This window comes from Drosophila ananassae, chromosome 2L (genome assembly GCF_017639315.1).
Source record: "Drosophila ananassae strain 14024-0371.13 chromosome 2L, ASM1763931v2, whole genome shotgun sequence".
Lineage (NCBI taxonomy): Eukaryota > Metazoa > Arthropoda > Insecta > Diptera > Drosophilidae > Drosophila > Drosophila ananassae.
In genome coordinates, this window is record NC_057927.1 from 30,107,611 (window position 1) to 30,120,261 (window position 12,651).

The 12,651-nt window shown below is 40.0% G+C and overlaps 1 protein-coding gene across 1 annotated transcript in view; it reads left to right on the forward strand.

Moving 5' to 3' along the window:
• Positions 1 to 805: 805 nt before the first annotated feature.
• LOC26514089 (dnaJ homolog subfamily C member 16) overlaps positions 806 to 12,651 on the forward strand; it is a 311,958-nt gene continuing 300,112 nt past the window's right edge. Inside the window, exon 1 of the mRNA XM_032449797.2 lies at positions 806 to 985. The gene's annotated coding sequence lies outside the window, so the exon portion shown is untranslated. The remainder of the gene's footprint in view (positions 986 to 12,651) is intronic.

Here is a 12,651-nt window from a genome sequence, read left to right on the forward strand (position 1 = left end):
AATAAAGCTTTACAGAAATTGTAGATAGCCTGATTTCAATAAGAAAATAAAAATCTTCCATAGCAAAATGTTTGGGTAAAAATAATAGAAGACAAAAAATTAATGTAGAAAATCGGAGATTTGAACTTTGGATGAGTATTCCAAAGATATGGTAACTGCTATATAACATTTTTTAATTTTAGTTGGTACACATACATTTCAAAAATTATATGTACTAGAAACAATGATGGTCATCGCCATTACACGGCCTGCATAATTCAATATATGGTGAAATTTGATCAATTTCTTAAGAGAAGACCTACACCTAAGAGTGTACCGCGGAAACGGTGGGTGATAGAAACTGTGTTTTTTCTGGACTTTGGTTCAGAGGAGCCGAAAGGTTGTGGAGCAGGTAAAATTATGCGTGGAGATTGTCGGCCTGTGTAATTTTTAAATTGATTGCAGAGAATTTTCCGATCAGGTTTCGCTGAAAACAGCGTATGAAATCATACGTTTTGAAAAAGTAACTTCTGTCTGTGTCGCGTGCAATAGCCCTAATATAATTTGCATCAATTATAATACTTGTCAAGAGCTATAAGATTCACTTTTGTAAAAATAAAAAGCTGTCTTTTTTCAGTTGAACACATGTTTTTTTCAGTTGAAATGCGTGCGAACATTAGAAAATTCCCCATATGTTTTATGAATATTTTAGACTTTCCGTTATTGACACATACAAATTTGAGCATATATAATATTCTATTTTTAAGATCTTGTTGTCCATTTTATGGAATATCTCATATGTGTAAATATGGTATTTTTGTACACGGGTATTTAAAATATATATTATAACGGTCACACTAGCTAGGCAGCAATGCAGAGAATGTTGTGAGACTTTCATTTCATGTCAATGTATATTTTATATGTACGGAAGTGGCTGCATAACCGTTGTATACCTTTTGGGTTTTTGTTTATGTACAGCGCAGTAAAGTTGTGGTCAAAGCATTGGGTAAATAATTTTCATTGTCGTTTTCTGAAATACTTTAGCGGATATACATATAATAAGTAAATTTGGAACATAGAAGTAAATAGTGTATGTATATTGACACATATTATTTTAAGTCCAAATATTTTTAAAATAATCTTTAAAAAGTTTCTTTTACAATATTCTTTATTACAGTATTTACTTTAATTTAAATTATTTTTAGAGTTCCAGAATAAATAGTGCATACTTTAAGGCATAAATTTAAAACACAGAAGCCCGACAGCAAAACCCCAAACAAAAAACTAGAAAGGAAGGCTAATTTCGGGCGGAGCCGAAGTTTATATACCCTTGCAGTTGAGTCGCAGTCCGCTAGGTGGCGCCACGCATCATATATTATTAGATATATAGCGGATCGTATAAAGTTGGCCGATCCTTATGAAATTTGGCAATTATTTTGCCAAAAGAGGAATCCATTGAATCCATTCTAACTTGATCCTTATGATTTTATACTTAAGATATTTTGGTCAAATATAACATGTGTGGAAAGTCCCAACCCTCTAACTTAAAAAACACCAAAGTTATGGCATTTCCGATCAATCAGTTATATGGCAGCTATAGGATATAGTCGACCGATCCCAGCCGTTCAGACTGCAAAGGAGAGAAGGGTGAGTGCAAAGTTTCAACTCGATAGCTTTAAAACTGAGAGAATAGTTTGCGTAGAAACGGACAGGCGGACATGCTCATATCGACTCAGGAGGTGATCCTGATCAAGAATATATATACTTTATAGGGTCGGAGATGTCTCCTTCACTGCATTGCACACTTTTGACCAAAATTATAATATCCTCTGCAAGGTTATAATGAGGTAAGCCGGAATTTTTTGTTTCTATATTATTTACGCTATTACCGGCAAACGTATCTTATGAAATCAATATTTGCCAACAAATATAAATTTAAGTGCGCTCATCGAATAATGGGGAAAAAACGATAATAAACGAAAAGTTTACTTTCTTAAATCTCTCACTTTGGGGTTGGCGAATGCTGATTTGTTATGAATTCAGCCCAAGAGCAGAAAATATTTTACTCCAAAAAAAAAATGAAAAATGCACCCAATCGAATAACAATCTTCTGTGATTGATCGGAAACCCGTAAGGGGTTATATATTAACCAATGAAATTGGGAGAGGTTACAAAAACTATTGGAACTTAAATGTTTAAATGGGAAAGAACAGTGATCAGTTTTCAAAGCAAACATAAAAGGAAAGCTAACTTTGAGCTAACTTATGAGAATTCCACCATTAAATCAAACAGCCCCAATCATCTTTAAAAATAGAAAGGTTGTGACAGTTCCGACTCTACAGACACATTCCAGCTATGAGATATAATCAGTCGATCCTCATGATTGGCTCATGAATTTGGCAGATCATATTAAGTTGGCCTATTGTCGATATGGTCGGCCGATATTTATGAAATTTTGGATTAGATATGTTATTCAAAAATAAAAGTTGTGAAAGGCCCAACTAACTCTAACTTCAACAAACAATCATTTATATGACAACTTAAGGATAAAGTTGACCTATCCCGGCCGTTCAGACTTATATACTACCTGGCAAGGAAGGACTGAGAGACAAGATTGGGTAGAAACAGACAGTCACGTAGAAATGCTTATATCGACTCAGGAGGTGCATCGACTCTGCAAGGGTATAATAAACAACATCCTGTAAAACAGCCAATGAATAAAAAAATATCTCTAAAAAGCTGAACATTGAATGATAAATGTTCCCCAAACAATTTTTTTTCAAATTGAATTAAAGTTTTTAATCAGCAATAAAATTAAATTTGATAAAAAGAATACCAGGTCTATGCATATGAAACTGCGTTTTTTTTAAAACTTTGAAGATTAAAAAAAAAAATGGTGACAATTTCAATCTTTAAAGTATGCTCCTTCAGAAGCCACACATTTTACCCATCTTTCGGGCCATTTATGAATTCCTCGCCTGAAGAATTCCTTTTCCTTGGACCCAAACCAGTCTTCTAGCCAATCCTTAAGGCCTTTATAGGAATTGAAGCGCTTGTTGGCCAATCCATGTCCCAAACTGGCGAACAAATGGTAATCTAATGAAGCCAAGTCAGGTGAATAAGCCGCATGGGGTAAGGACTCCCCAACCAAACGTGGCTACCAATTCCTTGGTGCTTCTTGCTCGGTGTGATGGCGCGTTTTCGTCCAGAAAAATTGCTTTTTGCGTATTCTGGGCGTTTTTGGAGCAGAAATTCTTTCAATTGTTGCTGGTAGTGTTCGCCTTCAACGGTTTTACCGGGTTTTAGGAGCTCATACCAAACGATTCCGACCTGATCCCATAAGACGCACAGCATGGCTTTGCGGCCGAAACATCTCCGACCCTATAAAGTATATATATTCTTGATCAGGATCACCTCCTGAGTCGATATGAGCATGTCCGTCTGTCCGTCTGTCTGTCGGTTTCTACGCTAACCAGTCTCTCAGTTTTAGAGCTATCGAGTTGAAACTTTGCGAACATCCTTCTTTTTCGGAACGGCCGGGATCGGTCGACTATATCCTATAGCTGCCATATAACTGATTGATAACTTTGGTGTTTTTTAAGTTAGAGGGTTGGGACTTTCCACACATGTAATATTCGGCCAAAATATCTTATGTACAAAATTTCATAAGGATGGGCCGACTATATTCTATAGCTGTCCTAGAACGATCGGAATTGGCATAACTTTGGGGTTTTAAAGTTTGAAAGATGGGACTTGATACAGATTCCATTTTGGGCAAAATAATCTGATTTGCCAAATTTCATAGGGATCGGCCAACTATATCCAATAGCCGCCATATAACTGAACGATCGGAAATGGCACAACTGCAAGGGTATATCAACTTCGCCTCCGCCCGAAGTTAGCTTTTCTTTTTTGTTTAAAAATAATTTTTGGTTTGCTCTTCAATATTTAGTTGGCTCTCCTCGGTTTTTATACCTTTGCTGAGGGTATTATAATTTAGGGCACACAGTGAAGCTTATATATTATTGATCGGGATCACCTTCTGATTCGATATAAGCATGTCTAGACTCTCACTTTTAATACTATTGAATTCAAACTTAGCTCGCATCCTTCTTTTGTTTGCAGGCAGTATATAAGTCGGAACGGCTGGGATCGGTTGACTAAAATCTGCAACATAACTCAATGATCGGAAATGCCTTTATTCTATAGCTATCATATAACTAAAAGATCGGAATTGGCGTAGCTTTGCTGTTTTCTACGGAAGTTTCTACGGATTCCATTTTAGGCAACCTAAACGGATCTATCCAATTTCATCTACTATATATAACTACATATATAGCCAACTATATACGATGCGATATATATATTATAAAATAAGCTGCTACCTAACTGCAAGGGTGAAAAATGTACATGCTAGGTACTAGATCTGGGTCTGCTGACTCAGATCGCTTTCTGCTGAGCTCGTTGTTTTTTCTTGATAATGCTGATTTTTGTTTTTGGCACAGTCTATTAGAGCTGGGTCTTGGTGCCAACAAAAAAAAGTTAGCTTTCCTTTTCTGTTTATGGCATTGAATCTACCAATTGTTTAATAGTTTTGTTATGTCATTATACCAGACATTCATCACTGCCAAATCCAATTTTATTGTTTCCGGTTTATTTTTGGTTATTTTAACTTTTAAAATATGCCAAAGATTTTATATTGGGTTCAAATCAGGACTATTTACTCGCCAGTCTAATGTTGATATGCCGTTTCCGTGCAAATAATTAATTACCTAAGATTAGAAAAATATATTAAAAGCTTATACAATATCTTGACAAATTTAAAAAAAATATGACTTACTTTTTTTGCACGATGGCAGGGAGCTGAGTCGTCCTCCTCCTTTGAGCATTCACATTTCCATCAATTAATGCCAGATAGCCAACTCAATAGTAAGAAAAGCATTCCCAGACCATTGGGTCTCCTCCTTGCCTGACCGTTCGAGAAAGTGTCGAGAAGAAGCTTACTCAACTATGACATACCGCATATGAACCAAACAGATTTTTTCACAATAGTTGATTTTTTTTGAGTATTTTTGCTATCAAAACTAGTTTTTTCGCTGCGCGTCGGCCATGAAGTCCTGCCTTCTCAAGGCGTCTTCGAACGGTTCGAGTGCTTATTTCGACTTCTTCTGTATTTAATGAGATTCCACATCAGTCGTTCAGCAATGTCGGGTCCAGACTATTTTAAAATTCAGACTCGATTTTATTGTTATTACGAAAAAGTTAAGAAAAAGAATTTTGTTTTATAAAAATCAAATGAAAAGCCTGTGCCATTCCCATTGTTACTTTTTTTGTGGTTCTAGTTTCCGTTGCCATTGCTGTCTTATGCGATTGGAATTGCTGTTTCGATATTGATGTTGGTGTCCGATTGTTCCTTGGGGAACTCTCCGTTACCTGCTCACTACCCCTTAAGTTTCGAGTTAGGGACCGATATGAAAGCCATTAAGGAATTTGGGAATTCGTATGGAATCGATGACATGGGGAATTTTCTCGCCAACAGGGTATGGAATTTCCCTAGGAATTCATGCAAAGAAATCATAAGGAAGGTCTTGGGTATTCTTTGCAAACAGCTCCCTAAAGAGTTCTTTGCGTATTTTTGCAAAAAAAATCCGAGGAAAATTCTTTAAATTAAACTCAAATTAATAAAACTAAAATAAAATGTTAAACAACATTGCAAATATCACAACATACTTTTTATTAATTACGTAAATTCGACTTAATCTTCGTGCTTTTGTATACTGGACCAACATGCAAGCTATCAAGGAATCGCGCTTAGATTGCGACTGATAATACTATAACTACAAATTTGCATGTATACAAAAATCTCAATTATTATCAAATCTCCATTAAAAAAAAATATAACATTTCCTGCGATATGCGATATTAAAAAAACAAGAAAGGAAAAGCAAAATAGGAAACTTCGGGAGGTTTATATACCGTTTCAGTTAAATAGCAGCTTAAATTATTTTATATACATATATCGTAAAAAGATGCCGATCCATATAAGAACTTGACAATCAAATCAGTTTTCTAATAACAATGTTGGCAAACCCCCAAAATTCTTTAAAAACAAAAGAGTTATACCAATTCGGATTATTTAGTTATATGACAGCTATAGATATAGTCGGCCGATCCTTATGAAATTTTGTAGATAATATATGTATGTGGGAATCTGCTGGGAATCAAACCCACGACACTTAATTTAACAGGCTGAAATCTGAACCATTGCACCATGATAAAATATTTAGAATTGCAAGAAAATGTTATCATTTTCAGTACTGCATGGGAGTAAAGGTTTGTTTGCAATCATTTTTCTCTCAACAGACTGTCTTTGCATTTTTTATTGGTTTTAGAGATTTTGCCTCTCACTCTTTTCTCAGTGTGTCCCTCTCTAACGTTGGACAATTTTTTCCCACATGAATTTTAGTACTGAAGGGATTTAATGGGTGGTTTAATTTAATGGTGGTTTCTCTGTATTGCTGATTTTGGGGACGTGTTTTCATCTGGAAATCAGACGATATGGACCGTAATGTAGCTGACGTAGCTGTGTTTTTGATTAGCTTTAACACCTTTAACTTTATATACGTAACCAAATCGGTTGTTAACTTGTATTTTTTTATTAACTACCCTTGTGTTTGCTTCCATAGGCCAAAAATATAACAAAAATAATATATAAAAGATATTAAATCGAAAATCAATTTTACGATTGTTATCGCCGGGAACACAAAATTTTTCTTAATAATAATCTTTATTCAATAATAATAATAAATTCAATTTAATCAATATGCATCCCACAAAAAGCGTGAAAAGCTAAAAAAACTTCGTGTTTCTTCCACACGTTAATTTCACCGTATTTCTCTTATTCTTTTTTCTAGCGATGGCCGACGCTTTGCTTTCTTTTGGCCGTTACTAACCTATCGATAAGTTTACATATATGTGCTTACTATAACAATTCAAATTTAAAAAAAAATTCTATTACGGCGGCAACATTTCCTCCCCCGTAATTGATCCCGGTTCGTGGTCAGTTACCATCCTCCAAGCCGACGTCCAAAACCGCTATCTTCGTTGCTGGTCGTTCCAAAAGTCTTTATAGTGTTGGGTCTTTATAGTCACTTATAGTTGAACTTGCCATCCTTGGCCATCATTGTGTCGATCACTCGTCCTTTTAACCACAAGTTCCTGGGTAGAAGCTCATCTACGATGACTACGATGCTCCCAATGGTTATTGGAGGTACCTTCTTTTGACTCCATTCATCCCTTCTTTTGGCAGTGGCTTGTATCCATTCGCTGACCCCAACAGTAGGTGGTTCGGAGTCAGAGCGGTGACATCCTCAGTGTCCAGATTAACGAACGTGAGCGGTCGCGAGTTGATGATAAATTGTGGCTCTATCAACGCGTTTCTCAGGGCCTCGTCGTTGAAGGAGTAATTTGGGCAAATGTTCTTCAAAATTCCTTTTGTTGTCCGGACGAGTCTTTCCCATGCTCCACTCATGTGTGGTGCTCCTGGTGGGTTGAATCGCCACTTTATGCCACTTTATGATCTTTTTCAGCTCTTCGCGCACGGCTTTTTCCGTGGCTCTGAAGTTCGTACCATTGTCTGAGAATATTTCCTTTGGTGTTCCTCGAAGCGCCATACAATTGGAGAGGCACATGAACTTGTGTCAAGACTATGGGCGATCTCGAAATACACCGCGCGCAACGTGAGGCAGGTGAACAGGGCTACCCATCTCTTCTTCTTGCGCTGCCGACGTTCACCAATAACGGGCCAAAATAATCGACCCCTGTATAGGTAAACGGTCTCTGGAAGCTTCATATTCTCGCTCTTGGAATCGGTGCCATCTGGGGTGGCCTGGGAACTGCCCTGTCAACCTTGCATCGTTGGCATGTACTCCGCACAGATTTGAACAGCACTCGGGGCGGCTGATGCAAAACGAAGCCATGATGTCGTTTATTGCAGTCTCCTGAGCTCTTCTCGTGAAAGCTCCTCACTATTGAGTTAGTTATCCGGCATCCTGGAGCTATATGCTTTCAATCCGACCAATCTGTTTCCTTTGTGCAGCGGATAGCGTTTTCCTCTCTTCAGCAAAGGCGATGGCTTGAGATTGCTTATAAAGTAACATCTTCGCCTTGCTCACATGGGCTATCGTCGTGGCTTCTGGCATGTCTTGCTCGGCCAATATCGCTCGTAACCGATCGACGAACAGGAGTATTAGCGCCACTGCTCTATTCAACCGCCGCCAGTTCGAGAAATAGTGCGCATTGAACGTAACTGCTGATATCGAACGCGATGTCATCACATGCTTCCGTATTTCTGAAGTATCGATGATTCTCTCCTGCTTTGTCGGTGTTGGCCAATGGCTGGATTCAGCTTTTAGGAACCCAGGGCCCGTTATCCACGTCTTCTGCTGGGTTTGGTTGGTGATCTTTGTAGCTTCGTCTGCTACGTTCAGTTTCGAGGGGACCCACCGCCATTGCTCGACTTGCGTTTTTTCCAGGATTTCGGAGTTACCAGGAGTTACGGGGGTCCATAGTTACCCACTGCAGTACTGTCTTTGAATCCGACCAGTATGTGGCGTTGTTGATTCGCAGGTTGCGCGTGCTCATCACCTTGTGGGCTAAGCGTGCTCCCATAACTGCTGCCTGCAGCTCCATACGAGGATCCGAAAGTGGTTTTAAAAGTGCCAACATTGACTTCGCTATCACCAAAGAGATGTCGACCTTGTCATCCATTGCTACACGCAAGAAGCAAACAGCAGAATTCGCATACTCGCTGGCGTCGACGAATGTATGGAGCTCCGTTTGACGTGGGTCTGATGTGTCTGGGGAAAAGCATCTAGGCACCTCGAAAATTCTGATCTGCTCTAAAAGAGTTTTCCAAAGGCGCCAGTCTTCCAGAATCTTCTAGGGCAGCTCCTGATCCCAGTCAATATTTTGCCACCATATACGCTGGAGAAGTATTTTCAACCCAATCGTCTGGCACGACAAGAATTCTAATGGATTGAAGATCGACATAAGGACTTGCAGAACTTTTCGCTTGGTCGGGATTACGTTCTCTGCTAGGACGTCGCGTTTCAGCCTTGCAAATCTGCAGAGAAACTTAAACACATCTTTATGTGGGTCCCAGGACATACCAAGTATCTTTTCAGTCGAACAAAAATCCACAGGTTTTTGGCTACCAACATTGCCATTACTTTGCAAGCTCTTAAGGACTTCTTTTGAATTTGACGACCAGTTGCGGATCTCGAATCCGCCTCTTCGATGAACCTCTATGACTTGTCTGGTGGTCTGAATGGCCTCCTGTTCGTTTCTCATGCTGTCGATGTAGTCGTCGACGTAGTGCGCCTTTTGGATGGCGTTTAAAGCCAATGGGAAATCTTCTTGATGGGCTTCTGCATTTTTATCTCGAACGAAGTGAGCTATGAATGGTGCGCAACTGATCCCAAAAGTCATAGCCCGTCTAACATAGGTTTCTACTTTATCGCTGCTTCTGTCATACCATAAGAATCGTTGCGCGTGCATATCCTCCTCGCGGATGTTGATCCTGTGAAAAATTTCCGCAATGTCTCCGCAAATCGCAATCTTGTTGACACGAAAGGCTAGTAAGACCTTTATGAGTGGGTTCAGGCAATCTGGTCCCCTGAGTAAGTAGTCATTCAGTGCACATCCGTATGCCTTCGCGGTTGCATCCCATACCAGCCTTAGCTTACTCGGCTTATTTGGATTTCGCGCTATGAATATCGGCAGATACCATGTACGGCTGTTCTCATGGCAGGTTTCCTCCTTGGATAGCTTAACGGCGTATCCTTTGTCTAGAAGGTTCCTGACTTGGGCGTCAATCTTTTCGTACATATCAGGTTCCAGGGAGATCTTTTTCTTTATGCAGATAAGGTGCTTCAGAGCGTTACCGCGGCTCTCTGGCAGTTTGTCGATGCCACTACGCCACGGAAAACCGACTTCGTATTTTCCTGACTTCTCTTGGCAGGTGGTCTCTAATATTTTAACTGCTAGCTTATCTTCGGCTGAATATAGTTTACGTGGTACGAGCGTCTTAAGGCTATAATGGTCCTTGATGTTGTCATGAAGCTCCTGCCAATCGCAGTCGCAGTGATGCATGACAATGGATCGTTGGGGGTTCGTCGATCCTTGGATGGTCCATCCTAGCATACACTTCGATGCTATCGGTTCGTTCCATTTCCCTTCTCGGATCCTGTGAGGGATTGCTAGCTTCCAATTATGCGACCCGATTAGCAATGTCGGCTGGGCAGAATTGGACTCTAGCGGTAAGTCTCTCAAATGCTAGAATTTGCTACGTAGTTCTTTCATCTCGACTGTCTATTTTGGCAGTGCTATGTTCTGAACTGTCTGGACGTTGTTCAGCCAATAAAATCTAAATTTTCAAATCGAGCTGTTTCTGCGGTCCACTGTAAACACATTGGCGCAGCTTGGCCTTGTATTCCTAATCTTTGGAAAGTCACGGATGATCCTTCGTCTAGGAATGCATAGATTTCGATCATCCTGCTGCCATTGCGTAGCTTAACTGGAATGATGCGAAAGAATTGTCTTCCGTAGTTGTCGTCTTGATGCGTACTCACGAGACTTTGTGTTCTGCTTTGTTCCGTGTGAAGTAGCTCGTGGTGCCTCCTTGTACATCCGTTAACTTCACAGTTTCCGGTTCGGCATCTATTGCGATGTACTTTGTGGCAGCAGATACATGCTTTACTCGATGTGATTATCTGCCACATGTGCTCCGTGTCGATGTTCAAAAACACCTGACATTGTGGTGGGCGGTGACTGATGTCGCCGCACGCCACGCAACCCGATTGAACTTGCTGCTGAGCTGCTTCCGTTTGGCTCGCGTTCGATCGTGCTTGTCCTCGTGATGGTCCAGGCTCATCCGCCTCTTGTCTTTGCGTTGCGCGACTGTTGTGAGTGTTAACTGCGCCTGATTTGTAAAACGATGGCGCCACTACTGAATATGCTGCCTCTGCGATCTTGTACAACCAATCGCTGAATGCTTTAACTGCTGCTATACTATCGTCACGAGGTTGCATTGCCCAGTTTAGCTTGTGTTGGTTGGGAAGCTACGAGTTGCGATCTACGAGCTCCTTAACCAGCATTGGATTGTTAAGATGTGCCTTCAGATCTCATGCCTCCATAATCGCACAGACGTTGCGAACTGCTAGCGCGTACTCTATTAACGCCTCCAATCTGTCTTTGGGTGGTGCCAGTCTTCGCACCTTTTCCACCATTCTTTCTAGGATATGCTCTGGTCTGCCGAAGAACATCTTCAGAGTGCTGATGACATCTGGAACTAGGTTAGGAAGTAAAAGTTTATCCCTAATCAGTTCACGAGCCTTTGCTTTAAGCGACTTTTGCAGACGTAGCATGTTTTCCACGTTAGTGTATCCGGCTGCTGTGGTGCTGTGTTCGAACGTGCTGATAAATAACGGCCACTCCTCCGGATCTCCACTGAATGTTGAAAGATCTTTGGGTATAGCTTGCCGGGTCACTATTTGACTGCTCGTTGATGAATCTGTAGCTCGAACCATCACGGCTTCAGGTACATCAGTGGGATTCATCTGCATGAGAAGTTTATACTTTTCTTCTATAAACTTTGCCTCCGATTGCCTTTTCTCCTCTAGCATCTTTAAAAGCAATTGGTTCCTAGTTCCTAGTATCGATTAGAGTATCGACAGCTAGCGCTTTGTCGTGCGGTTCGGGGGTGGCCATTCATTACCGTACCGGTGATCTTTGCATGCTGCCGTACGATGCTATGTGGCTGCAACCCGCGAGGCAGAAATCGCAACTCTAGTCCTTGCTCTTAATGTCGTCCTCTACGCCGGCACACTCAAAATCGTACCTGTCTCGTTCTTGTTCTCACAAATTTGGCACATTTCTATGTTCATGCTCCACTCTAACCGGCGTGCGTGTTCTGACGCGTCTGCGTGTATACGTGTGCTTCTTCGTTCGATCTGCGTGCTTTTATTTATTTATTGAATATAACAATTATCTGTTATTTATAAAATTATTATTATAATTAATTATAATTAAGAATTAGGTGTTACTCCAATGAGTTTCGTTTTGAAACTGTTTTTATTTCATACAATTCTCTCACAAAATTATTCTAATAGAAAAACAATCAATTTAGATTTTAATACATCTAGGGATAATTCAGGCGAAAATATATGTGACAATAGGTTATAGTTTTTACAAATGCTGTTAATCACTTATTCCTGTGGGTCCAATCTCTTGACATTCTATCTTTGGAATTTTGATCGTGTTCAACGCGAAAAGGATCATGATCCGCAAAATTAGATCTGCAAATGGGTAACCAAGGGGTCGGAAGGACCTGGTTAACCTGTTTGGAACAGAGAAAAGTATCTTTTCGAGTAAAAGTTTCGAGTCAACTTGACCAAGAATAATTTTATGAAGGAGCATGGCCCTAGCACAAGTACAACGTACCCGCAATGGTGGTAGGTCTAATAATTTTAGCCGACAAAGATATGGTGGTAGAAGATCATTTGAGTCCCAGTTTAAATATTTTAAGGCAAAAAAAAGAAACTGATTTTGCACTGATTCAATACTTTTTTGATGAACCATATACTGCGGACTCCAAACGCATGAACAGTTTTC